A 27,612-nucleotide genomic window follows, 5' to 3' on the forward strand; every position below is an offset into this window, starting at 1 on the left:
TGGAGATGCTCTCTTTAGTGGATTGTTTTGAAGGCTTGCCATATTGAGATGAGAGCTGTGTGCAGTGGCTGACTTTTCCCTCTCTGAGGATGAAATTAACTAAATCATAAATATAATAAATATTTACTTGAATATTATTTTTTTGTCTATGTAGCTTAAATTTATTTTGGAGTGTTCAGCTTTATATCAAAAAAAGGCTTACCTTCCTGAATTTGAATAACAGAATAGAAGGTGAGTCCTGTGTGGAGAACTGTAAAGACTTCTCTTTAAGAGCCTAGTTAATGAAATACTGATAATAAACTTCACGTGCACCCAGTGCAGCCCTGTAGCTTCTTGAGAGCCTGGAGCTGTTTCTTATTTTATTGTTGGGTTTTTTCTGGTGTGTTTTTTCTTTCCGTTTATAAACTTATATCTGGATAAAACTGGACATTGTATACTTTTCAGAGTGCTTGCATTAACTTTTGTGACTCCCACAGTGTCATGGTTTTAGCTGGGACAGAGTTAATTTTCTTCACTGCAGCTGGCATAGTGCTGTGCTTTGGACTTAGCATGAAAACAATGTTGAGATAACACACAGATGTTTTAGTTTTTGCTGGGTAGTGCTTGTACTAGTCAAGGACTTTTCTAGCTTCCCATGCTCTGCTGGGTGCACAAGAAGCCGGGAGGGGAGGGGGCACAGCTAAGAGAGCGGATTCAAAGTGACCAAAGGGATATTCCATATCATGTAATGTCATGCCCAGTATGTTAACTGGGAGGAGCTGGCTGTGGGAGGGAGGAAGCAATCATGGCTCAGGGAGTGGCAGCATCGGTCTGCGGGTGGTGAGCGGTTGTACCGTTTGTTTCTGTTTTTTTCCATTTCTCCCTTTTCCTTGTCATTATATTATCATTATTGTTATTATAATCATTATCATTATTATTTTATTGGAATTATTAAATGTGCTTATCTCAACGCACAAGTTTTCTATTTTTTTTACTTTTGCTCTTCCGATTCTTTCCCCCATCCCACAGGAGTGGGGTGAGCGAGCAAGAAGCTGCGTGGTGTTTAGTTGCTGACTGGGGCTGAACCATGACCGTCCTTTTTCATGCCCAACATGGGGCATGCAGGGTTTGAGATAATAAAAGCTTCTGATCACAGAAGCTCATCTGTTCATCTGTTCTCAGTATTAGTTTCTGATCTGCACCATGCTTATTTTGAAGTACATACTAAAAATTGCTGTTGGTTTTTGTAGTTTGCTGTGCTCTGCAGTGATTAGAGATGTTTTACCTAGGAGATTTGTATTTAAAACACTGGCCTTGAGTGTTATCGGTTATTTGGGTCTAGCATGGAAGCCGTTACTGTACATCAGGTACCACCTCATGGAGACAATTAGCAATTATACCTCCTCCTCCGAGAGGTTTTTTTATGGAGGAAATAGAGAATGGCACCTTAGCTACCATCTTCTATAATGTATCCTCCTTCATTACAACAATTTTTCAGTGTCTTGAACATCCTTGGGTAGTCAAGATATACCTGTTGGTATTGCTGTGGCAGACGGTTTCAGTTCTGTCTCAGGTTAATAAGCAATTTAAGAATATCATCCAGAGATCTGCCCCAAGGCTTGATAGCTATGTGTGGCAGGGTATGTGGGATAGTATGGGCAAATGCCTAAGACGGTGGGCACCCCCAGTGTTGTGGGACTTCACCCCTGAACAAGTGACAAATCCTGAAAAATGAGTAGAATATTTGGAGGAAGTATGTTGTCACCCTGGCAATTCCAGAGAGATACAAATCACTGCAATGTGCTGGGGCCTGGCTCATGCCTATCGAGCCCTGTTTAACACTCTTCAATACCCCAAAGGGGACGAGAAGGCCTCTGGATCTAAAAAGACAAAGACAAGGAAAGCAACAAGCACTGCGGCCACTCAAGCCCCCAGGACAGGCACTGCAGCTATTCCAACCCTGGTGACAAGCATTGCAGCTGAATCAGAAGACCAACCTGTTCCAGTATCAGTCACCCCTGTACGTAAGAAGAAATCTTGGAAGAGAAAGTCAACTCGTTTAGAAAGAGGTGATGAAGAACCAGGGCCATCACTAGGAGAGGAGGAGGAGGAGGAAGACGAAGAACCCGTACAAGAAACGGAAACTACCCAATCCCTATCCTTGAGTGAGTTGTGGGATATACAGAAAGATTTCGGCCGTCCTTCAGGTGAGCACGTTGTTACCTGGTTTCTCCGATGCTGGGATAACGGGGCCAGCAGTCTGGAATTAGAGGGGAAGGAAGCCAAACAACTGGGATCCCTTTCTATGGAAGGGGGCATTGACAAAGCAGTTGGAAAAGGGACACAAGCCCTCAGCCTCTGGAGGCGACTCCTGTCCAGTGTGAGAGAAAGGTACCCCTTCAAGGAAGATATTGTATTTCGCCTAGGAAAATGGACAACTATGGAGAAAAGGTATCCAGTACCAGAGGGAATTAGCCGTGCTTGAGGTGATTTATAGTGACCTGGATGATCAACGGTCCTCCAAAGATCCAGATGAAGCCGAGTGCACATGACCCATGTGGCGTAAGTTTGTACGGAGCGCACCATTGATGCATGGGAGCTCACTGGCAGTAATGCCCTGGAAAGATGACGAGGCATCAACGGTGGTGGAGATGATTGATAAACTCCGGGAGTATGGAGAAAATATCTCTTCCTCCCTCATCTCTGCTGTGGAGAAACTATCCTGAGAGGTCCAGCAACTCAAAGAAGATATGTCCTACTCCCCACTGGTATGGACCAGTATCTCAGCCATTAGGAGTGAGCGTCCTTTTGCTCAAGAGAAGGGATAGACATGATGGGGCACCCTATGGTTTTATCTGCGTGACCATGGAGAGGACATGAGGAAGTGGGATGGCAAACCTACCTCGACCCTAGAGGTACAGGTATGTGAGCTGCAAGGAAGAACAAACGCTCAGGGAGGTTTTTGCAGGAAAGCTGCTGCTCCAGTTTCCAGTGAGCAGGTCCCCAGACAGAGGAGCAGAAGTGCTGATTTTATTTCTGATCATAAATACAAATCACAATTTTCTCTGTTAAAAGAAGTGAGTGATGAATACTATGCTCAGGATTAGAGGGGCCTTGTCTCCAGCCAGGTGGAGGAAAGGGATAACCGGGTTTATTGGACTGTGTGGATCCAATGGCCTGGCTCGTCCGACCCACAGGAGTATAAAGCTTTACTGGACACTGGTGCACAGTGCACCCTAATGCCATCAATCTATATAGGGGCAGAACCCATCAGCATTGCTGGAGTGACAGGGGGATCCCAAGAGCTAACTGTATTGGAGGCCGAAGTGAGCCTAACCGGGAATGAGTGGCAAAAGCACCCTATTGTGACTGGCCCCGAGGCTCCGTGCATCCTTGGCATAGACTATGTCAGGAGAGGGTATTTCAAGGACCCAAAAGGTTACAAGTGGGCTTTTGGTGTAGCTGCCTTGGAGACGGAGAGAATTAAACAGCTGTCTACCTTGCCTGGTCTCTCGAAGGACCCTTCTGTTGTGGGGTTGCTGCAGGTCAAAGAACAACAGGTGCTGATTACTACCACAACAGTGCACCGGCGGCAATATCGCACCAACGGAGACTCCCTGATTCCTATCCATGAGCTCATTCACCAACTGAGGAGCCAAGGAGTCATCAGTAAGACCTGCTCATGGAGCTAGCGGCTCCATGGTGTTTAATTGCCAACTGGGGCTGAACCACGCCACAGGCTGTTGCATGGAAGGCCAACCACTCTGAGAACAATAAATTTAATAAACCTTGGAAACTGAGACCATGTTTTTGTATTAACTAAAGGAGGGAGGGGATTCTATGTCTCAATTTTTTTTTTTTTAAGTTTTCCTTTTTCTTTTTTTCCAGTTGATCCTCTTTTTCTATTGTCTGGCCTTCTTGGGTGCCATGTCTTTAAAAAAAAAAAAAAAAAGTAAAGCTTCAGGGTAGTGATGTCATAAGTGCTTATGCATCTTTTGCTTAATGTTTCTATTGTATCAGGCCGTATCTTTGAATACAGACATTCTCAAGGTATTATCAATCTCACTGTGTGTGTTATCGTGCCATATGAAGCATAGAGAATTCTTTTGATGTATAAGTTATTACAAATAGGGTAAATTATTTTTTTAAAAATGGTGAAAGCAAGGGTTTGGGTATAATAGCTTAAACAGGTGCTGGTCCACTGATGCTCTGAGACAATCCAAGATGTCTTTGTCTTCGCTGAGCAGCACTTGGTGCTAGAGTTACCATACTTATAAAGTAGGAGTGCCTTGATCTTTAGAATATTTTTTGCAACTGGCATCAACCATTTTAAACCAAAGGAGATGAAAAAAATTAGAAAGGTTTTAATTTTTTTACATCTGTATAATTTGGAAAGAAAGCAAATTCTGTTGGCAGTTCAAATATTTTCTTGTGCATTTGAGCAGAGGTCTTCCCCTTCCAATCCTCATCTTCACCAAATGCAGGAGATTCGTCCTCCTTCCATTTCCTCTGTTAATGGTGGTAAATGGAATGGCTCTTCTTGGTAACAAATGATGCGTTCAGGCACCTTAAAGTCTGCTCTGACAAAAAGAATTGATGGTGGGGAGTTAGGGAAGTAGTTTTCTGCAACCCACTTTCAGCCTGGAGGACCAAGCTGTCGCCACAGTCTGCCCTGGTGTAACGATGTGCCTATTCTTTCTTTATTTAAGGCTTGGAGTTATAGTGTGGGCATTAACCTATAGATGTAGAACGGCCACCTCCTTGTTAGTTTCATAACAGCAGCAGCAAAAAGATATATATGTTAAGAAACTTTTATGTTGTCAAGTTTTATGCATTCATGTTGGGATCTTTCAGCTATGTAGGCTTCAAAACTTAAGCAGAAGGTCCCTTTACTGGTTCCTCACAGCGAGCACCTGTGTTGCAGCCTGCAGGCAGTGAAGTTTTCTCCTTTGCCTTTAGCGTGAAGCAGCCAGCAGGGCAAAGGATGCAGTTGTTTCTGTCTACAGTAGTCCCTTTGTTGTCCTTTAATGAGCTGATCCCAAGAAATACTGAACATCTGCAGCACCTGTTAATATCCAGTAGGTTACTGAAAAAATGTTAAAAACCTGCTCAAAGCCAAGTCAGTTGGAGCCAGCTTGGACTATGACCCTGAAGCTTGTATGGCTAGATACACAGAACCTGTGTAAGATCTCCTGCTTGCAGTGTGATTCTTGACTCATGGCTAATGTCATTTGATAAAGCACTCTTATTAGAAGAGCATCTTTTGTGGTGCTCTGGTCTGGTTTTGCACTGTAACAGAATAGCACTAGCCTCTGTATCTTTAAGAGCTAGAAGAAACTCTTGAGCCTGTTGCCTGTCTTATTTTTGTATTTATACAAGTACAGTGTTAGGAGTGGTGTGTTATGGTGTGTGTTTTTTTTTTTTTAATCAGCATAGCTAAACCAGGTTCAACCTCCAGAAAATAATCCATCCTCACTCACTTAGAGGCACCTTTTACACAGATTATTTTCACTGTATTGCAGTTAACTCCTTTGAAACATACGAAGCTAACACAGCTGCATCAATGTAGAGTTGTATGGGGTTTTTTTGACTATGTAATCCTGTGGTGTATTTGCAAGCCTCTTCTGCTTCGTTCTTCCTGCATTGTCTGGAAGGATTATGGTGCATATATAGACTTGTGTTGGCTGGCCTATGCTTAGTAGACTATGCTTAATTTAAGAGATTGCAGCATGATACATCTTGTGAAAAGCATGGCATGTGACTGTCGTGGTTCAGCCTCAGCTGGCAACTGAACACCACGCAGCCGCTCGCTCACACACACACCCCCCCCCCCGTGGGATGGGGAAGAGAATCGGACGAGCAAAAGAGCTTGTGGGTTGAGATAAGCACAGTTTAATGATTACAATAAAATGATAATGATAAATGATTATGATAATAATGACAATAATGTTAATATAATAAAAGGGAAAAGGAAGGGAAAGGGAAAACAGGAAAAAAAAACGCAGAAACACGAACAATACAACCGCTCACCACCCGCTGACCGACGCTGCCTGTCCCCGAGCCGTGATTGCTTCCTCCCTCCCCCGGCCAGCCCCTCCCAGGTAGCATACTGGGCATGACGTTACATGATATGGAATATCCCTTTGGTCACTTTGAATCCGCTCTCTTAGCTGTGCCCCCTCCCCTCCCAGCTTCTTGTGCACCTGGCAGAGCATGGGAGGCTGGACATGTCCTTGACTAGTATAAGCGCTACCCAGCAACAGCCTAAACATCTGTGTGTTATCTCAACAGGTTTTTTTTTCCATGCTAATTTCAAAGCACAGCACTATACCAGCTAGAGTGAAGAAAATTAACTCTATCCCAGCTGAAACCATGACAGTGACCAATCTTACAATTTTAGCTTGGAAACAATAGCAGTACTTAGATTTTTTTTTTTTTTTTTTTTTTTTGGTATGTGATACTTGCAATGCAAAGTTTAAGCTACTGAGTATGCTTTCACAATATACTACTTCAGTGGCATCCTCTGCACTACGTGACGATCTTAAACTGAACAGTTGCATGTATTGGCCTGGTCTGTGTAGAGCTGTAAAAAGCTACTTTAGAGGATGATGTAGAAATTTGAATCGGTGTGACTTCATGTGCTGGTTTTGGCTGGGATAGAGTTAACTTTCTTCACTGTAGCTGGTATAGAGCTAATGGCACACTGATGTTTTAGTTGTTGTTAAGCAGTGGCTAAGTGTTGCTAAGTGGTGCCTGTAGTAGTTAGGGACCTTTCCAGCTTCCCATGCTCTGCCACTGGGCAAGAGGCTGGGAGGGGTGGGGCCACAGCCAAGACAGCAGACCCAAACTGGACAATGGGATATTCCATACCATATGACATTATTAACTGGGGGGAGTTGGCACGGGGAGGTTGTGGCTCAGAGACTGGTGGTGGCAGGTGGTCAGCGGCTGCAGCATTTGTTGTTGGTTTTGGTTGTTTATTCCCTTCCTGCCCGCAGGGTTTTGTGTCTCTCTCTCTCTCTCTCTCGTTACTTTCCTTTTCATTATATTATTACTATTATTTATTTTAATTATTAAACTGTTCTTATCTCAACCCATGAGTTCTCTCACTTCTACCCTTCTGATTCACCCATCTCACCAGTAGGGGAGTGAGTGAATGGCTGTGTGGTGTTTAGTTGCTGGCTGGGGCTAAACAACAATACTTAAAAAAAAATGAAATGGTCTTGTATTGCCCTGAAAGGTTGTAAGATAAGCTTGATAACCTGTTCAATTTTGCAGAAGATGCCTTTGAGAAAGGGAACAAAACAGTCCAAATCCTTCTGCAGGCCAGTTTTGCCATAAAAGAAAGTAAGGTCAAGAGAGTTGCACAGGAGATCCAGTTTTTAGGAAAAAAATGGCAAGATGGTCGTCGTCAGATTCCAATGGACGTGATCAACAAAATAACAGCCATGTCTCCACCAACTAGCAGAAAGGAAACACAAGCTTTCTTGGGCGTTGTGGGTTTTTGGAGAATGCATATTCCAAATTACAGTATGATCGTAAGCCCTCTCTATCAAGTGACCCAGAAGAAATATTATTTCAAATGGGGCCCTGAGCAACGACAAGCCTTTAAACAGATTAAACAGGAAATAGTTCATGCAGTAGCTCTTGGGCCAGTCCAGGCAGGACAAGATGTAAAGAATGTGCTCTACACTGCAGCCGGGGAGAATAGTCCTACCTGGAGCCTCTGGCAGAAAGCGCTAGGGGAGACCCGAGGTCGACCCCCTAGGGTTTTGGAGTCGGGAATACAGAGGGTCCGAAGCCCGCTATACTCCAACTGAAAAAGAGATATTGGCAGCATATGAAGGGGTCCGAGCTGCTTCAGAAGTGGTTGGTACTGAAGCACAGTTGCTCCTGGCACCCCAACTGCCAGTGCTGGGCTGGATGTTCAAAGGAAACGTCCCCTCTACACACCATGCAACTGATGCTACATGGAATAAATGGGTTGCACTGATCACCCAGCAGGATCAAATAGGAAACCCCAGTCGCCCAGGAATCTTGGAAGTGATTATGGACTGGCCAGAAGGCAAAGATTTTGGAATATCACCAGAGGAGGAGGTGACACGTGCTGAAGAAGCCTCACTGTATAACAAGCTGCCAGAAGATGCAAAGCAGTATGCCCTGTTCCCTGATGGGGCCTGTCGCCTTGTGGGAAAGCACCGGAGATGGAAGGCTGCTCTATGGAGTCCTACACGACAAGTCGCAGAAACTGCTGCTGAAGGAAAAGGTGAATTGAGCCATTTTGCAGAGGTAAAGGCCATCCAGCTGGCCTTAGACATTGCTGAACGGGAAAAGTGGCCAGTGCTCTATCTTTATACTGATTCCTGGATGGTTGCAAGTGCCCTGTGGGGCTGGTTACAGCAGTGGAAGCAAAGGAATTGGCAGCACAGAGGCAAACCCATCTGGGCTGCAGCACTGTGGCGAGATATTGCTGCCCGGGTAGAGAACCTGGTTCCAAAGGTACGTCATGTGGATGCTCACATCCCCAAGAGTCAGGCCACTGAAGAACATCGGAACAACCAGCAGGTGGATCAGGCTGCTAAGGCTGAAGTGGCTGAGGTGGATCTGGACTGGCAACATAAGGGTGAACTATTTCTGTCTCGGTGGGCCCATGACACCTCAGGCCATCAAGGGAGAGATGCAACATAGAGATGGGCTCGTGATCAAGGGGTGGACTTGACCATGGACGGTATTGCACAGGCTATCCATGAATGAGAAACATGCGCTGCAGTCAAGCAAGCGAAGCAGGTAAAGCCTCTGTGGTATGGGGGACGATGGCTGAAATATATATATGGGGAGGCCTGGTGGATTGATTATATCACACTCCCATAAACCCGTTGAGGCAAGCGCCATGTGCTTACAATTTGGAAGCAACCACCGGCTGGCTAGAAATATCTCCCGTGCCTCATGCTACCACCCAGAATGCTATCCTGGTCATTGAAGAAGTCCTGTGGCGACATGGCACCCCAGAGAGAATTGAGTCTGACAATGGGACTCATTTCCGAAATAACCTCATAGACCCCTGGTCCAGAGATCACAGCATTGAGTGGGTGTATCACATCCCCTGTCATGTACCAGCCTCTGGGGAATTCGAACAATGAAGTGGAGTGTTAAAAACTACACTGAGAGCAATGGGGGGTGGTATATTTAAGCACTGCGATATACGTTTAGCAAAAGCCACATGGTTAGTCAACAGTAGGGGATCTGCCAATTGAGCTGGCCCTGCCCAATCAGAACCCTTACATACTGTGGAAGTGGATGATAGAATCCCTGTAGTGCATGTAAAAAATATGTTGGGGAAAACAGTCTGGGATCTTCCTGCCTCGAGCACAGGCAAACCCATTTGTGGGATTGTTTTTGCTCGAGGACCTGCGTGCACTTGGTGTGGGTGATGCAGGAGGATGGAGGAGTCCAATGTGTACCTCAAGGGGATTTGATTTTGGGTGAAAACAGTCAATGAACTGAATGGCATAATGTGAACTGCTATATACTATTTTGTCATCTCTTCTGTGATTGCTTTATGTGATATCAACGGTATCACAGTACAGATCTCCCAATCCATGGAAGATTATTTGATGAAACAAGCGAATTGCAGCAGTGATGGAACAAAGACTGACTTTGGTATGCAGCAACCCGACACCACATACACCATCTCTCCTGCCCTGAATTTCTGATATGACAGATGGAGCCTGGTGTCATGGACTGGGTGAACTCAATAGACATTTTTATGGACATTTTACAGGGAAGGCCCATAGAGTAAGGGAATGACGTCTGTGTATTATGTCAAAGCATGGGAAGGGGTGTGGTGGTTGGTGAGGTTTGGTTGGATAGTATGGGACCTGTGCTTGAAGTAAAAGGTATGGAATAAGGGGTGGAGAATGTGCTGGTTTTGGCTGAGAAGGGGTTCATCTTCTTCACTGTAGCTGGTATAGTGCTTATGGCGCATTGATGTTTTAGTAGTTGTTTAATGGCTAAGTGTTGGTAAGTAACGCCTATAGTAGTTGGGGACCTTTCCAGCTTCCCATGCTCTGCCACGTGGGCAAGAAGCTGGGATGGGCCACAGTCAAGACAGCTGACCCAAACTGGCCAATGGGATATTCCATACCATGTAACCCCATGACCAGTATGTTAACTGGGGGAGTTGAGGCAGAGTGGTTACGGCTTGAGGGACTGGCAGCATTGGTCGGTGGGTGGTGAGCTGCTGCGTCATGTGCTGTTTGTTTTGCTTGTTCATTCCCCCCTCCCCTCCCTGGGGTTTGTGTCTGTCTGTCTCTCTCATTACTGTCCTTTTACTCTTATTATTACTTGTTTTAATTACTAAAACGTTCTTATCTCAACCCACAAGTTTTCTCACTTTTACCCTTCTTATTCTCTCCCCTATCCTGCTGGGGTGGGAGTGAGCGAGTGGCTGTGTGGTGTGTAGTTGCTGGCTGGGGCTAAACCACAACACTTCACCAAAAAAAGAAATGGTCTTGTATTGCCCTGAGAGTTTGTAAGATAAATTTGATAACCTGTTTAATTTTGTATACTTACTACTTTTAATATGCTGGCTTATCCTTAAATTGTATTCTGTACTATGTAGCATCTTATTCTTCATTATCTGCAAAAGAACAAATATTCCAACCTGAAACTGAAGATACAACTTGTTGCATGAATGGTCACATCAACTTCAGTGATGTGATCAACTTCCTAAAAGTTAAGCATGAACATGCATACTGCCAAGTCAAGTGAATACACACTCTTCTTAGCATGGTAGAATCCTTGTTGCTTTGGCTTTATAACTATAAAATGGTTGGGTTTTTTGGTTCTTTTTAAATTTTTGTTTGCTTCTGTATATGCGCACACAGGCGCTAAAATTTGGATCGTTTGAAGTAAATGACCTAAATTTTCAAATTTATATGAATAGACCTTGATGTGACTTCAGAGTTTATTGGTTTTGTTTTGATCTCAAGTTTTGGATAGTTAGGGTTTAGGCAAAGTTTTTTTTGGCTGGGGAGAGCTGGTATATACCAAACTGATGTTCATAAAAACAGTAGGTGATAGTAAAAGAAAAAAGTTTGAGCAACTCCTTTTTCTTGGATAGCCTACCTTTGAGACATACCCCTTTTTTTGATTGGACCACTTTGATTGGGAAAGTGGTAATACAGGATAGATCATGATCACTTAATGGTTCTGATCTTCAGATCCTGTCTTTCCTTTTCTGTTATGTTGTTTGGTATCTGCAGCCCACAGAAAGCATTCTTTTATTACATATGGCATTATGGAAGCATCTGTTTGAAGGTTAGAGCTGTTCTTCACTGAAACTTTGTAAACCAGTAGTTGCTGTTCTTGGAATAAGGAAAGGTAGGGAAAGGTCTATGCTAGGAACCCTGGAGTTTTCTTCTGAGGCACATACAGGTGTTTGATATATCACCTGCAACATGAGCAACAAAGGTCTATATAGCCTTGCCCTCTTATCCTCTGTAGAGGACAATGGCTTGTATATTAAGATATTATCCCCCCCCCTTCAGTTTGGGAAGCTGATTAAGCACAAGGATGAGGGGTCTGACAGTTCTCTCAAGATAAATATATAGCCGAATGTGGGAAAGGTGGCAAATAATGTATAGGGTACATGCAACTGCATTAGTGTTTGGATCAGATGTGAACTTTTGAAGTGAATCTTAGTCATCTCTACTGTATGTAGGTTTGCATTGCAGAGTGATCACAGATCACATGAACCTGAGTTTTTTTCAGATTAAACCAGATTGGAAGATGCACTCTAATGGATTTTCAGTCTGCAGGACCAGATCAGAGCTAGTCCAAAGTAAAATGCCTGAAGTACATCCTATAGAGAGTTGGTCTTCAGTACCAGCTCTTGCTATGCTGCACTACTTGCTATTGTATACATAGCCAGGGTCACTTAATCTGGAAGTGAGAGTGCTGCTTCTTCTGATTACTTTCTGCATCAGCATAGCAATGTAGAAAGAAATCCAAAAGAAATTTTTGAGACCCTCACCCAAAGCAGTTATTGTGGCTAGATTCCTGTTGGTATTTCGGTTCTATGAAGCATAGTGTTCAAATCTAAATCAACTGGGAATGGCAAATGGAATCAGTTCTGGGATTCAACCTCCTGTGAATGAGTATGCTTCTGATTTAAGTAAGTTTGGGAGTTCAAGAACCTGATTTGGCTGAAGACCTGGGAGAGAGATGCTCTGAAAAACAAATCTTACTTGGTAGAGTCTACCTAGCCAGTATCACAAACAATTTTTGTTGAATGAAAGATGTTATCAGTGATATAGAAACAGCAATAAAAATATCTGATTTAATTCACTGGAAATCACCCAGCTGAAGACAGATCAGTGAGCAGTGGTGCAGAAGATAAGTTAAATGCAGTATTAGCTTATCCTGCAATAGGAAGCATTATTGAATTCCTCAGGTAAACTTTTGACTCAAAGGTGGCTGTTAAAAACACTGAAACTTGATACAGCTTCCTTGGGAACACGAAAGAATGCCTTAATGTGATTATAATTTCCAGCAGAAAATTTTGTGAAGTCACAGGAAGCACTGCAGCTCCAGAAATTTCATTATCTTCAGATACACACATTGAAGGAACAAGTGCATTAGCATGTTTAAAATTGAGTTCCATTTTGCCTTTTCCATGATGAGTCTTGCATTAGAGTGGTAGGTGTTATTACATCAAAAAATGTGTCTCAGTTTCTGAAAATGTGTTAGTGTTTGTTACAGATAGCCTTATAGTGTCCTTGTGAATTACTACCAAGTTTCAATGTGTGTTGGGCCCCATGTTGCTCTGTAGTATGCTGTTCCTAAATTCTTCAGTCAGAGCTCCAAGCCTGAGAAAACATGGCGATGAATTTCACAAAAGGTTAGAAATACAAGCTTTTAGTGAGAAAAATCTGCATTTAGTAAGGACAGAATATTTCTCCTAATACCCCATACTGATTACCATTTTTTACTTGTCATTATCATCAGCTCAAGTTTTTTTTTAATACTGCCAGCTTGTTATGTTTATTCTCTTAAAGCCTGAGTTCTGAAGCTTTGTGATTATGCAATGATATAAGCTTTCCATTAACAAAAGAAGCATATTTAGTTTCAAACTTAAAAGCACAAATGTGGGCCCTTAGAGCTGTCAAGCTGTAAGGAAAAAAAATATGCAGTACTTAAGAATCTTGTGATTGTTTGGGTTTTTATGGAGTATGTTGGTTTTGCTTTTTTCCCCATTTTGTGTGCAGCAAAACTTCTGAAGTGCAAACTGTCTGACTATATAAAAGTCCTTGGGGGCATAAATAGGGTATTTGCAAGTGAGTAAGTAACTGGCTTATCTCATGCTGGAGCTCTTCAGAGTACAGAACTCCTCCTTTTGTCTCACTGACAGTCTGGTAAGGTGACTAAATTTCCAATACGAGGATGTAAGCAGCTTCCTGCTATCTGAGGAAGAGACACAAAGCTGGAAGTCCTCTTATGTTTTAGATGCAGTTCTCCCCTACAGCTTTGCTTATAAGGACAAACAACAGGAAGAACATGAATCTTTGTACAATGCTTTGCTTTTATGGTGTACATTTTGGTGGAGCAGTAGAAGAAAAACTTGTTCACAGGACCACGTTAGCTTTTGGCATTAGAGAGCCCAGGGGAACAAGGTGGCATCAAAGAGCCAGTAGGAACTGTTGATATAGGGGAAGTGAGTTTGCAGATCTGTGGGGTTTCTTGTTTTGGTGGTGGTTGTGGTTTGTTTTCCCCTTGTTATGACTCAGAGCTTTTGGATGGAAGAAGCATCCGTTTTCTACATTTTTGTTAACTTTTACAGCAACTACTGCCTAGTCTTCCACTATATGATTTTGCCTCTAATGGAGATGAAAAATTTTGAAGTAATTAAAAATGAAGTAATCATTCTGTAAACTGTCAATAAGTTTAATAAATGAGTGTTGATAGTGCTCTTCTGGCAGTGAATAAGAGGGAGAAGAGAATGTAGAGATTACAAGGGAATTTCATGTTTGTGTTTAGTTGTATAAACTGCATATGTTTTGGACGGGCTGATGCAGAGATAAATATTAAGAATGCATATTGAACCTGGTGGGGATATCATTCTACCCCTTTTGGTATTAGTAATAAAATGTCAGATTAAATTCAGTGTTGATAAATGCAAAGTTATGTATATTTACAGTAGAAGTCACATGACAGTACAGATGTATGGATAGGCTCTAAAATACTGTCAGTGCTCAGGAAAGGGAAAGAGGATTCTTCTTTGAAATGTCATCTCAACCCTGACCGCTGTCAACATGTTTAGAGTATTAAGGAAAAAGGAAAATCTCATTTTTACACTGCTTAAACAGAAGGTTTGCTCTTGTCTTAAATGCTGCATTTCTGGTTGCATCATCTCAGAGTATTGTAAAACCAAAGAAGATACAGAGAAGGATGACAGGATAAGTGAAAGAAAACCATTGCTTCCATAAAAGGAGGGATTAAATAGTTATAGCCTTTCAGTCTGAATAAGAGACGGTTGAATGGTGTGGGGAGGCAATATTATAGACATATTTGAAATCATAAAGAGAGGATGAATAGGCAATAAATAATTTCTCCCCACAGAAGAATTTGTACAGTTTGTCATGGTTTTAGCTGGGATAGAGTTCCTTTTCTTCACTGTACCTGGCATAGTGCTGTGCTTTGGCCTTAGTATGAAAACAATGTTGAGATAACACACAGCTGTTTTAGTTGTTGCTGGGTAGTGCTTGTACTAGTCAAGGACTTTTCTAGCTTCCCATGCTCTGCCAGGTGCACAAGAAGCTGGGAGGGGAGGGGGCACAGCTAAGAGAGTGGATGCAAACTGTCCAAAGGGATATTCCATATCATGTAACATCATGCCCAGTATGTTAACTGGGAGGGGCTGGCCAGGGGAGGGAAGCAGCAATTGCGGCTCAGGGATGGGCAGCGTTGGTCAGCGGGTGGTGAGTGGTTGTATCGTTTGTTTGGTTTTTGGTTTTTTTTTTTTTTTTCTTTTTCCCTTTTCTTTTTTATTATATCATTGTTGTTATTATCATTATCATTATTATTATTATTTATTCAGAGGGATTTATGAAGCTACTTAATCTGCTCCGGGGACATGTAGTTAAAGGGTTCCTTCTGCATGGAGTTGATGCCTTGACATATGAACAGAGGCTATCGGCCTTCCAACACTTGTATCCTAACCAATTTATGATTTTACATAAAGCCCATGACACTGAGCAAACCTGAAACTGAATTGACAGCCTGTGTAGAATGCAGAGTGATGTTGCATTCTACAGTGAGTGATCTCTTCTCTTGCCTAGAAACTTGCATAATTTCAGGTTTCAGCCAGACTGGAAAAAAGATCCAGAATTCTTGAGAAAGGTCTGTGCTGGTTTTGCAGCTATTCATTTTTTGTTGGATGATCTTCATCTTTCACTTCCTGACCCATTGCAGTCCTGGAAACAGTAATGGAAAACTGTTTTAGTGAGAATATTGCCTAAAAGAGGGCAGAACATTGTTCTCTGGTGCATCCACTTGATTAGTTCTTACAATGACAAGAGAGTTCTTGGATCCAATCCTATTTTCTGTTCACATATCATTGGCTTTCCATCAGCATCAGTTTTTCTTCTAGTCTCTAAACTCAGCTTTATTTTTCTAATGATTATGTACAAGAAGGTTGGTATTTTAAAAATCATTCAGCATTAAAGGAGAATATGAAAAAATTTTCTGTGTCAGAATTTTGGTAGTTTAAATTAGAAATGTTATTAATGGAATGTGCTAAAAGGCTGTGACACCTTGTGTAGAAAGAGGAGCCTTCAGGTTACTGCTTGTTCAGTGCGCAAGCTTAGCAAACAGCAATTCTGGTCAAATTTCCTGCCACCTGTACTGTAGTACAGTTGTGTGTGCTTTTGGGTACCTGCGCATTCTTTAGAACACACAATAGAATTTTTTTTTAATGCTCATTACATATAGGTACCTTAAAATCTGCATGTTGTTTACACTTGTATTGCTAGTTTTCACATTTCTTATGTACAGAAAAAGATGTAGAAAGAAGAGTGGAGGAGGGAAAAGCTTTTTACCTGGAAGGTCCAGTAATTCTAAGCCATTACTGAGGTGGACCACTTCCTTATAAATGAGCAGATGGATATCTTAATCTTTATTTTAATAAAGCTACTTATCACCAGAAAAAAAAAAAACTAAACCCTAACAGCTTCCTTCTCTCATGTTGTTTTGTGGTCTTGGAACTATACTTAGTGCTGTAATTTAGGATGATAGCAAAGCAAGCTGTGGTCAAGGTGAGTATTTCTGTTGTTTGGCAGAATGAGGATACCAGCTTCTGCAGTTCTGTCAGGTGTCAAGCCTTTTGTTTCTTTTCTGAGAAGCTGATTAGGATCCCCCCATTTTGTCCATTGACATTCTTAAGACTTGTGTTTTCAACTTGGTGAATTCTACTTTAAGTGATCAATTGCAGAATATGCTCTAATTAGTCTCTTCAAAATTTGTTCTCCTGTAAATACTATGGGTAGGAACTTTGTATTTGGCAAAGAAATAGATACTAAAACAATTAATTTGTGCAGTTCCAGACTAATGTGTGCCTGCATCAGAGCTGTATGAGTGTTTTGATTTGAAACCCCAAATACTGAAATTATTCTGTACTGATAACTGAATGCTTGAAAAAAGCAGAACAAATGCTTGTGGTGACTGAAAGGTTGCACAGCTGCGAGGCAGGCATCTTTCTAAGTCATTATTAACAGTCATGTTTTTACAACATGTGATTAAAAAAGTTTTGGGCAAATATGTATGTTATCCAAGAATTTAGTTTCCAGCTGGAGAAATTATTTAATGTTTGAGATGACCCTTTGCCAAAGCAGAAGGGTGCATATTGGCAGAGACACATGCTTAAGTTGTTTGATGTACTTGACCTGAAGACTCCTTTTTCTCACTTTAGACATGTTAAGTGACTTATGTTAAGCATAAGTCTTTGTGGAGCTGTATCAAACGAGGTATCTATCTTTATGATACTTCTAGGTATATTTTTACATCATCTTTTACTTTCATACTTATCATGTAAAATCCTTTCAGAAAGCAACAATAAACTGTAAATTAAATGCAAATTCTCCAGCAATTTTGTTGCGCAATTGTATGGTGCAAAATGAGTTGCAAAACCAAAGTAATGAAAGATTACAAGTATCAAGAATAAATTTCCCGTCCCACCAGCAGATTATCACATATATTCTAGTTCTGTGATCAGAGTGATAGTCTGTAGGACAGTAACATCAAACATCTAATTAAAGTAAATTCTTGATGCTTTTCTGGTGATTAAACTGAAATAATATTGGGGGAATGTAGATTTGGGGGCTGAGGGTGGTGAATATAAGAGAAACTAATAGCAGCATTGGAGTTAATGATCTTTTTAATAGACTGCAGATAATAACCATCATCTTGGAGGCTTGGGGAAGGTATTAGATTAATATTTAATTGGAAAATGCATGGGGAAACATTCACTGGTACTGTATGGGATAGTATGATTTGGAGCTAATTTTAGAATTCATGGACTGTAAATAACTTGTTGATTTGAAAACATTGAACAGCAAAGCCAGCAACAGATGAGTAAGGTAACTGTGACTTAGCTTGCTCTGTTCTACTGAAACGAGGGTCCACAGGTACTTAGTGGGGAATTTGAACTGCAGCTTACTTCTCCCATGAATATAAAGCCTGGAAGTACTGAACAAAAACTTTAAAAATGAAAATAATTTATAATGCTGCACTTGATTATCTAGAACTAAAGGCAAACTAGATATATTGAGAAATTGTAGTGGTATGCTACTGTTGCACATTTACTTCCCTCGCAACAAGAAATAATCTTATACTTTGTATACAAAGTCGGGTCTGCCATCAACACAGAATCTGTCAGGATAATGAAAATATGAATTACTATATGTATCATCCTATGTTTAAGTAGGGGTTTAAATTGCAGCAGACTTGGGTTAAGCATTAGGAAACTTTGTAGTAGGGAGAGTCTTGAAGCACTAGACTGGATTGCTTGGGGAAGTCATCCATCCCTGGAAACTTCAGAACAAGGTCTGCAAGTACTGTTAGGAGTGGTATGGTTATGGTTTATACCCTCACCCCGCCACTTAGTGTATCGTAGGATTTCTCAAAGTCAGTTCTACTCCTATTTTTTTTATTACTTTTTTTTTTTCCTGTGGGAAACTCAGAGCACAAATCATAGAACTGGATGCTTGTTCTGAAAGCTAGAGGAAAAAAAAATCCTTGCAATTTAAATGATGCTTTGAAGAAGCATTCCCTTGTCAGTAATAATATTCTAGCTTGTTTCCAGTAAGAAAAGAAAATCAACCATACTGCTGAGGTTTGCTTTCAGGTTTTTGTACTATAATTTTCTGACTTTCAGACTCTTCAGTGAAATATTCCTTGTTTAAAATTTAAATTTAACAGGTATTGGGTTTGAGCGGCAAGGTTTTGGTAATGAGGGGTGTGGGATGCGCATACTACAAGGGTGGCTTCTGTGAGAAGGTGCTAGAAGCTTCCCCTATGTCCGATAGAGCCAATGCCAGCCGGCACGAGAGGGACCCACTGCTGGCCAAGGCTGAGCCAATCAGTGACAGTGGTAGTGCCTCTGTGATAACATATTTAAAGAAAACTGTGCAACGGCAACTGTAGCTGAAGAGAGGAGTGAGGATATCGGAGAGAAACAACTCTGCAGACACCAAGGTCAGTGAAGAAGGAGGGGGAGGAGGTGCTCCAGGTGCCAGAACAGAGATTCCCCTGCAACCCATGGTGAAGACCATGGTGAGGCAGGCTGTCCTGCTGCAGCCCCTGGAGGTCCATGGTGGAGGAGATATCCACCTGCAGCCCATGGAGGACCCCAAGGCAGAGCAGGTGCATGCACCCAAAGGAGGCTGTGACCCTGTGGAGAGCCTGTGCTGCAGCAGGCTCCTGGCAGGACCTGAAGAGCCCATGCTGGAGCAGGTTTTCTGGCAGGACTTGCGACCCTGTGGGGGACCCACGCTGGAGCAGTCTGTTCCTGAGGGACTGCACTCTGTGGGAAGGACCCACGATGGAGAAGTTTGTGGAGGACTGTCTCCTGTGGGAGGGACCCCACGCTGGAGCAGGGGAAGAGTGTGAGGAGGAAGAAGCGGCAGAGGCAATGTGTGATGAACTGGCCACAATCCCCATTCCCCATCCCCCTGTGTTGCTGGGAGGGAGGAGGTAGAGAACTTGGGAGTAGTTGAGCCTGGGAAGAAAGGAGGGATGGGGGGAAGGTGTTTTAAGATTTAGTTTTTATTTTCTCATTACCCTACTCTGATTTGATGGGGAAAATAAATTAAATTTTTTGCCAGTTGAGTCTGTTTTGCTTGTGACGGTAATTGGTAAATGATCTCTCCCTGTCCTTAGGCTCACGGGTCAAGATATCATTATATGAAAGCTTGCTTGCAAAATACTGATGAGGTTTATGGGCATTTTGGGGAGCATTGCCTAATTTGAGGCCTCTAATAAAATACTGGACTCGTAAGTGCAGTGGTGTTGGCAACTGCTTCTTTATGAAAAGTAATAAGTATCTGCATAATCTGAATTTATATGGCATTTTTCTCAGTTTGTTTAGTACAACCTTAAAAGAAAAATACATAGTAGTATACCATCAGGTGTTTCTTTCAGGGGAGAGGTGGGAGAAAAACTTCAGTTCTTAATAAATAGCATTCTGGGTAATGTCTTTATTTTCATTGCTTCAGTTGATGTCTGAATGTATTCAGCTCTCATCGGCTATTTGTAGAATTGGGATTTACATGGTAAATTTTAACAAGCGGTCATCTTTGTTAGTGTTAATGCTGTTTTAGTGAAAACAAGTTACTTAGTTCTTGGGAATCAGGATTAAGTAATGCATTTAGAAGAGGTTTGTCATGTTAGTTCACAGAAATAGACTACAGCATGATTTTATCCTGTCAAAGATCTTCTAACACCAGGACAGAAAAAGTATTCTCCACTTCAATTAAAGACAAAGGAAAATTCAACCAACCTATTATGGTAAGAAAATTTGGAATTGATGTGTATCAGTTGCGGAGATTTCTGGCCTAATATAATTGATGAAGAGTTTTGTAGTGGTTCAGCCCCAGTCAGCAACTAAACACCACGCAGCTGCTCGCTCGCTCCCCCCACCCCTGTGGGATGGAGGAGAGAATTGGAAGAGCAAAAGCAAAAAAAGAAAACTTGTGGGTTGAGATAGCAGTTTAATCATTATTAATTTATTTTAATGATAATATTGTCATAATCAATAACAATAATGATGATATAATAAAAAGGAAAAGGGTAAAAACCAGAAAAAAACGATACAACCACTTGCAGACCGATGCTGCCTGTCCCTGAGCCGTGATTGCTGCTTCCCTCCCCTGGCCAGCTCCTCCCAGTTAATATACTGGGCATGACATTACATGATATGGAATACACCTTTGACCAGGTTGAATCTGCTCTCTTAGCTGTACCCCCTACCGGGTTCTTGTGCACCTGGCAGAGCATGGGAAGCTAGAAGAGTCCTTGACTTGTACAAGCACTACCCAGCAACAACTAAAACATCGGTGTGTTATCTCAACATGGTTTTCATAGTAAGGCCAAAGCACAGCACTATGCCAGCTAGAGTGAAGAAAATTAACTCTATCCCAGCTAAAACCATGACAGTATCCACCCCTTATTCCATACCATTTATGTCATGCTCAGGTCCCATGCTATCCAACACAACTTCAATAACCCATACCCACCTTCTCATCCTGTAACAGAATATACAGATTTAATTTATCATTCCCTTAGTCTATGGAAAACCCCTGTAAAATGTCTGTGAAATGCCCGTTGAGTTCATTTAGTCCAGGACTTTGGGTTCCATCTACTAAATGAGTCTTTCAGAGAGGTGCTGTGTGTGGTGTTGGATTGTTGCATGCTGAAGCCAGTCCTCATTCCTTCACTGCTGCACTGTTAGTCCTTGTTCTATCACTGCTGCACTTTGCTTGGTTCAATGAAAGTTAATTTTTTTTATTAATTTGGGAGACTCCCACCATGACACAATTGATATGGCATATAGCAACCATAGTAGTGATGACATACAACATTATATAGCAATCAACAGCATACCATTCAGTTCATTGGCTGTTTTCACCCAAAATCAAATCCCCTTGAGGTACACACCGGACTCCTTCATCCTCCTGCATCACCCACCAAGTGCACCCAGGTCCTAGAGTAAACGCAATCCCATGAATGGGCTTGCCTTTGCCTGAGGCAGGAATAACCCAGATGGTTTTCCCCAGCATATATTTTACGTACACTCCAGGGACACTGTCCCCTTCCACAGTATGTAAGGGTTCAACCAGGTTCTCTACCCGGGCAGCAATATCTTGCCACAATGGGGCAGCCCAGATGGGTTTGCTTCTGCACTACCAGTTGCTCTGCTTCCACTGCTGTAACCAGCCCCACAAGGCATTTGCCACCATCCAGGAGTCAGTATAAAGATAGAGCACTGGCCGCTTTTCCCCTTCAGCAATGTCTAAGGCCAGCTGGATGGCCTTTACCTCTGCAAACTGTCTCAATTCACCTTTTCCTTCAGCAGTTTCTGTGGCTTGTTGTATAGGACTCCATACAGCAGCCTTCCATCTCTGGTGCTTTCCCACAAGACAACAGGCCCCATCAGTGAACAGGGCATACTGCTTTACATCTTCTGGCAGCTTGTTATTCAGTGGGGCTTCTTCAGCACATCACCTCCTCTTCTGGTGATAATCCAAAATCTTTGCCTTCTGGCCAGTTCACGATCACCTCCAAGATTCCTGAGTGACTGGGGTTTCCTACTTGAGCCCGCTGGGTGATCAGTGCAACCCATTTACTCCATGTAGCATCAGTTGCATGGCGTGTAGAGGGGACCTTTCCTTTGAACATCCAGCCCAGCACTGGCAGTCGGGGTGCCAGGAGCAGCTGTGCTTCAGTACCAACCACTTCTGAAGCAGCTCGGACCCCTTCATATGCTGCCAATATCTCTTTTTCAGTTGGAGTATAGCAGGCTTCGGACCCTCTGTATCCCCAACTCCAAAACCCTAGGGGTCAACCTTGGGTCTCCCCATGCGCTTACTGCCAGAGGCTCCAGGTAGGGCCATTCTCCCCGGCTGCAGTGTAGAGCACATTTTTTACATCTTGTCCTGCCTGGACTGGCCCAAAAGCTACTGCATGAACTATTTCCTGTTTAATCTGTTCAAAGGCTTGTTGTTGCTCAGGGCCCCATTTGAATTAATTTTTCTTCCAGGTCACTTGATAGAGAGGGCTTACGATCATACTGTAATTTGGAATGTGCATTCTCCAAAAACCCACAACGCCCAAGAAAGCTTGTGTTTCCTTTTTGCTAGTTGGTGGAGACATGGCTGTTATTTTGTTGATCACATCCATTGGAATCTGATGACGTCCATCTTGACATTTGATTCCTAAGAACTGGATCTCTTGTACAGATCCATTGACCTGGCAGAGCATGGGAAGCTAGAAAAGTCCTTGGCTAGTATAAGCACTACCCAGCAACAACCAAAACATCGGGGTGTTATCAAGATTGTTTTCATGCTAAGTCCAAAGAACAGCACTATGCCAGCCACAGTGAAGAAAATTAATTCTCTCCCAACTAAAACCTTGACAAGTTTGTGTACATTAGCTTTTAAATATCCTTGATGTTTGAGTAATATTGTGTATTAAAACATTTTAGCTAAATGTATATATTGTTGTCAGCTTTGTCTGGAGTACCTTAATATTTTCTAAATGCTGTTAAGTTAAACCTCCCAAACCATAATTAAAGTTACGTAAAAGTAAACCACATATATGTTCCAAATAAGTGAAATAAAAATATTTTAGCTTTTCTCACCGTTGTTATTTCCATTTTTTACAGTTAATGATGAGAACATTAGATGAATGGCATGTTCTGTAGAAATTCGAGTAAGTTCTCATAGTGAATGTATAAGAAGACACTGTTGTTCAAATCATGCTTCAAATCCCAGAGCTTTTGGAGTGGGAGTGCTGCCCCCACTGCTAATAATTTCAGGAGGAAGCCTGGCATGTTACATTTTTTATTAGGCTCTACAGTCAAAAGGGTGGGTGACTCTGAGGACTATGTACCACCAGTAGGTCTTGCTTGGGGATAGAATCACAAAACTGAAGATTTGCTTTTATTTCTAGAATTTGGTTCCACCTAGGGTTTAATATCTGCATGAGGCTTTTCCCCCATGATATTTCCCTGTGTTGTTTTCAACATCTAAAAGACTGTTTTCTAAATGGTAGAAAATAACAGATTTAGATAATAAGGACAACATTCTCATGGAGGAAACTACTTAAAGTTAAAAAACATGTTTTCCTATGGTATTTAGGTTCCTTTAGCAAGACTTTCTCTCCAAATTCCTATGTGATAAGGCTATGCTCATCTTGAAGGATCAGAGAGGGTTACAGTATGAGGCTTTAATGGCTGCAAAGTATGCAAACCATCTGCCACTCTCTAGATGGCTATATTAAGCTGTCCAAGTTAATTTGAGAGGATGTACAAGTATAAGTGTGTGTTGTAGAATCTGGTATAAGTACATATAATGTTGTTGTGGTTTAGCCGGCAACTCAGCCCCACACGCTCGCTCGCTCGCTCCCCCACCGGTGGGATGGGGGAGAGAATCAGAAGGGTAACGCTCATGGGTTGAGATAGGAACAGTTTAATTAATAAAAGTAAAACAACACCACCAAAAATGCAATGGAAAGGAAAACAATGAGAGGCGTGAAACATGGGGGGGGGGGGGGGGGCGGGGGCGGGGAAGGGGAATGAACCACCAAAACAAACCGCACGTGATGCAGCCACTTACTGCCTGCCAACCCGACATCAACACCGCCCCACGCGCCAACCGCCCCCATTAATATACTGGTCATGGCGTCACATGGTATGGAATGAACGTCCCATTGGCCAGTCAGGGTCAGCTGCCCTGGCCGTGGCCCTGCCCCCCCAGCCTTCTGCCCACCTGGCAGAGCATGGGAAGCTGGAAAGGTCCCTGACTACTACAGGCACTACAGTGAAGAGAATTAACCCCTTCTCAGCCAAAACAAGAACAAATGTATAGCAAAATACACCCTCTGATTATAATTGGTTCTGTTTTAGTACAAAATAGGTAAGTGTGGTGTGTATATGGCAGTTCACTGCGAAGTTGTGGTGGCTGCAGTTACAGTGATAGCTGGATAATTGATATCTCATTGTGACCTTTTGGGCAGCATAAATTTTAATTTCATCAAATGTTTTAAGTCACAAAATACAGAAATCTCACTTCATTTATGAAAATGCTGAGAGGAACTGATTTCCTTGACTGCTCAGACTACAAGGGAGTAAAGTGAGGAGGTCGAGTAGGCTTCAGTGCATCCAGAGATGGACTGTTGTGGCCAGTGTACAGGGAGAACATGGACCCATGTAAAGGGCATGCGATGGTTAAAATAGTTGCTTTAGGAGAATGCTGAGTGCCTGGAGTACTTGCTGTCATGGTTTTAGCTGGGATAGAGTTAATTTTTCTTCAGTGTAGCTGGTATAGTGCTGTGTTTTGGATTTAGGATGAGAATAATGTTGCTAACACACTGATGTTTTGGTTGTTGCTGGGTAGTGCTTACACTAGTGTGCTGGTTTTGGCTGGGATAGAGTTAATTCTCTTTACTGTAACTGGTAAAGTGCCAATGGCACATTGATGCTTTAGTTGTTAAGTAGCGGCTAAGTGTCGCTAAGTAGCGTCTGTAGTAGTTAGGGACCTTTACAGCTTCCCATGCTCTGCCATGTGGGCAAGAGGCCAGGAGGGGAGGGGCCACAGCCAAGACAGCTGACCCAAACTGGCCAATGGGATATTCCATACCGTGTGATGCTGTGACCAGTATATTAACTGGGGGAGTTGGTGGGTGTGTGGCTTGGGGATTGGTGGGTGGCTGTGTTATGTGCTTTTTGTTTTAGTTGTTCATTCCCTTACGCCTTGGACTAGATGATCCCTGAGGTCCCTTCCAACCTGTGATTCTGTGATATGCTAGCAGGTAAATACATACTCTGTGTCTGAGTGTCTGTATCTGGAGTACCTTCTGTGCTGTAAAAATGCTTAGGACTCATTTTGGCTCCTTATCCAGGGTTCTTGGAATGTGGTATGGAATAAAAGTGGTGAGCTTTAATAGTTTGTCCTCAAGCTTCAGGAAATAGGAGTAAATCTGTGCTAGTTAATTTATTTCAGTGCTGCCTGTTGTCTTCTGTGCTCACTCTGTGTGGATGAGGGGGCTCCACTTGTACTTTTCACCTCCTGCTCTGCTTTGTCTGGACTCTTGCTATTTTGTCTTTGACGGGAACCTGACTGCACTTGCTCTTGGAAGGGTGCGTGTAAAGGGGAAGCATATATTTTCATTGATGAATAACTTGAGTAATTAGTTTGCTTCAAGCTCTAAAAGATCTAATAACTAGTTGTGAAAGGCTGTGCATGTGTATACTGGAACATTCTTGTGAGAGGGTGTGCTGTTCTTGCATAACTAGCTGAAGATTAGGAGCACCTAAATGTAAACTGTAACTTTGTGAGGTAATCTGCCACCTTTTGCTGGTGTGCATAGGTGTCCAAACAGCGCTCAATTATATTTCAGTGCAGTGCTGCTGTAATTAAGCCAGAAAAGGGACCTTAGCTGTCTCTGTGTCCAGTACTATCTCTTTCAAAGATTGAGTCTTAAGAATATGTGAAAAGCCCTAGAAAAACACTTGTGCAGAGCTATTGCTTGATGAGCATAGCCTACTCTGGCAAAACTTGTTTTTGTTTCAGCCAAAATATTTTGAAGTTACCTAAAACTATATAAACAATAACATGACTTTTTTTTTTCTAGAGTTCGACATCCCTTTTATTTCTTTGTTTAAAGCTTAAAGCAACCAATTCATGAGGAAACAATAAGCATGGCTTTATATTTGTTGGGGAAATCCAGGTTGAAGGCCTTCAGTTGCCACACAGTATGAATTGGAGGATATAAGTTCCCTCTTTTAGCAGAAGCCTTTTTCCAGCTTTACACAAAGGGGTATACAAAACATGAACTAAATTTTTTCCTAAATTGCTAAAAAGGATGTAGATATAAATAATAATTCTACACAAACTTATTCTGGTAGAGTTCCCTCAGAATGTGCTGGTTTGGGCTGAGAAGGGGTTAATTCTCCTCACCATGGGGGGTCGGCTACCTTTCCAGCTTCCTGCTCTCTGCCGAGTGGCGGGGGGCTGGGAGGGGCAGGGCCATGGTGGGGGCAGCTGACCCCGACTGGCCAATGGGATGTTCATTCCATACCATGTGACACCATGACCAGTATATTAAGGGGGGGCAGTTTGCGGCTCGGGAGCGGTGCGGCGTCGGGTCGGTGAGTGGCTGTGTTGTGTGCGGTTTGTTTCGGTGGTTCATTCCCCTCCCACGGGGTTTTGCACCTCTCGTTGTTCTCCTTTACATTGCATTTCTGTTGTTGTTTCTTTTAATTTTAATTATTAAACTGTTCTTATCCCAACCCACGAGCGTTACCCTTCTGATTCTCTCCCCCATCTACTGGTGGGGGAGTGAGTGAGCGACTGTGTGGGGCTGAGCTGCCGGCTAAACCATGACACACACACAGAGCTTCTTTTATGTTGAGAAATGTAGTTTCCTTTTATAAATAGTTTTTTCACTAGTTTCCAGACAGTGCTTAAGATGGATTCATTAAAAAAAAAGAACCCCAAAACAAAACATCCACAAAAAACCACCCAACCCAAAACCTCATGTTCCAAGGTGTTACAATTTGTCTGTTAACAGTAACAGTTTTTTAATTTGGTGTTTTTGAAAAACATTGTTCTTTATAAAAATGGTTAAGATTTTTATTAATCCTCTGCAAAATATTCAGAACTGTTGAGCAAGAGAGCAATCAAGTACTGGAGTAGAGACTTCTCGTACATACAGTGTTAACAAAACCGTATAGAGTCTGTCGTCTTAGAGCATTCCTATTCTGCAGGTGAACAGAAGTCTGCTGAACACTGTCCCCACAAAATTGCATGCCCATTTATAGTGACAAATACCACTTTATCACTTCAAAGCTATTTATTTGTGTGTTGTTTAAATGTACCTGCTTGGTGGCTTTCCATGACCTGTTCCATATAGGCAGTCTCTCTTGCTGATGTACGCGTTCAACATAGCAACATGTAAATATCTTTTGAAGCCACCATAGACAGATTTAAGGGAAGTGGCAGAATGTGAAACTACTTTTCATTCTGGTTATATGCTTGACTCTGTTTAATATTTATCTTGAAGAGTCTGTCCTACCTTGAGGGCAAATCATGGTTGATGTAACCTGAAGGAAATAGTAAAACCCAAGATTGGCTGTCATAGAGCAGTTGCGAAATTTCTTTCCTGCCTTCATACAAAGATATGTTTGTCAGTCTTGTTGATATTATGTTTTTACTACCTCTTATTCAGACAGGCTAGTTTTGAATCACCAGGGTATCTTCAGACTTAAACCACACTGGGGGTGAATTTGGGCTTGGTTTTGGGGTTTGTTTTTGGGGGTGTTTTCTTTGGGTTGTGTTTTTTTGTTTTAAATAACATTTC

General features: G+C 42.3%; 1 long non-coding RNA gene across 1 annotated transcript in view; it reads right to left on the reverse strand.

Annotated features, from left to right (window-relative positions):
• The window catches only part of LOC142049655 (uncharacterized), a 923,484-nt gene that overhangs the window by 328,301 nt on the left and 567,571 nt on the right, over nucleotides 1-27,612 (reverse strand). The gene's annotated exons all lie outside the window — the stretch shown is intronic.

This window comes from Phalacrocorax aristotelis, chromosome W, assembly GCF_949628215.1.
Source record: "Phalacrocorax aristotelis chromosome W, bGulAri2.1, whole genome shotgun sequence".
In the NCBI taxonomy this organism is placed as follows: domain Eukaryota; kingdom Metazoa; phylum Chordata; class Aves; order Suliformes; family Phalacrocoracidae; genus Phalacrocorax; species Phalacrocorax aristotelis.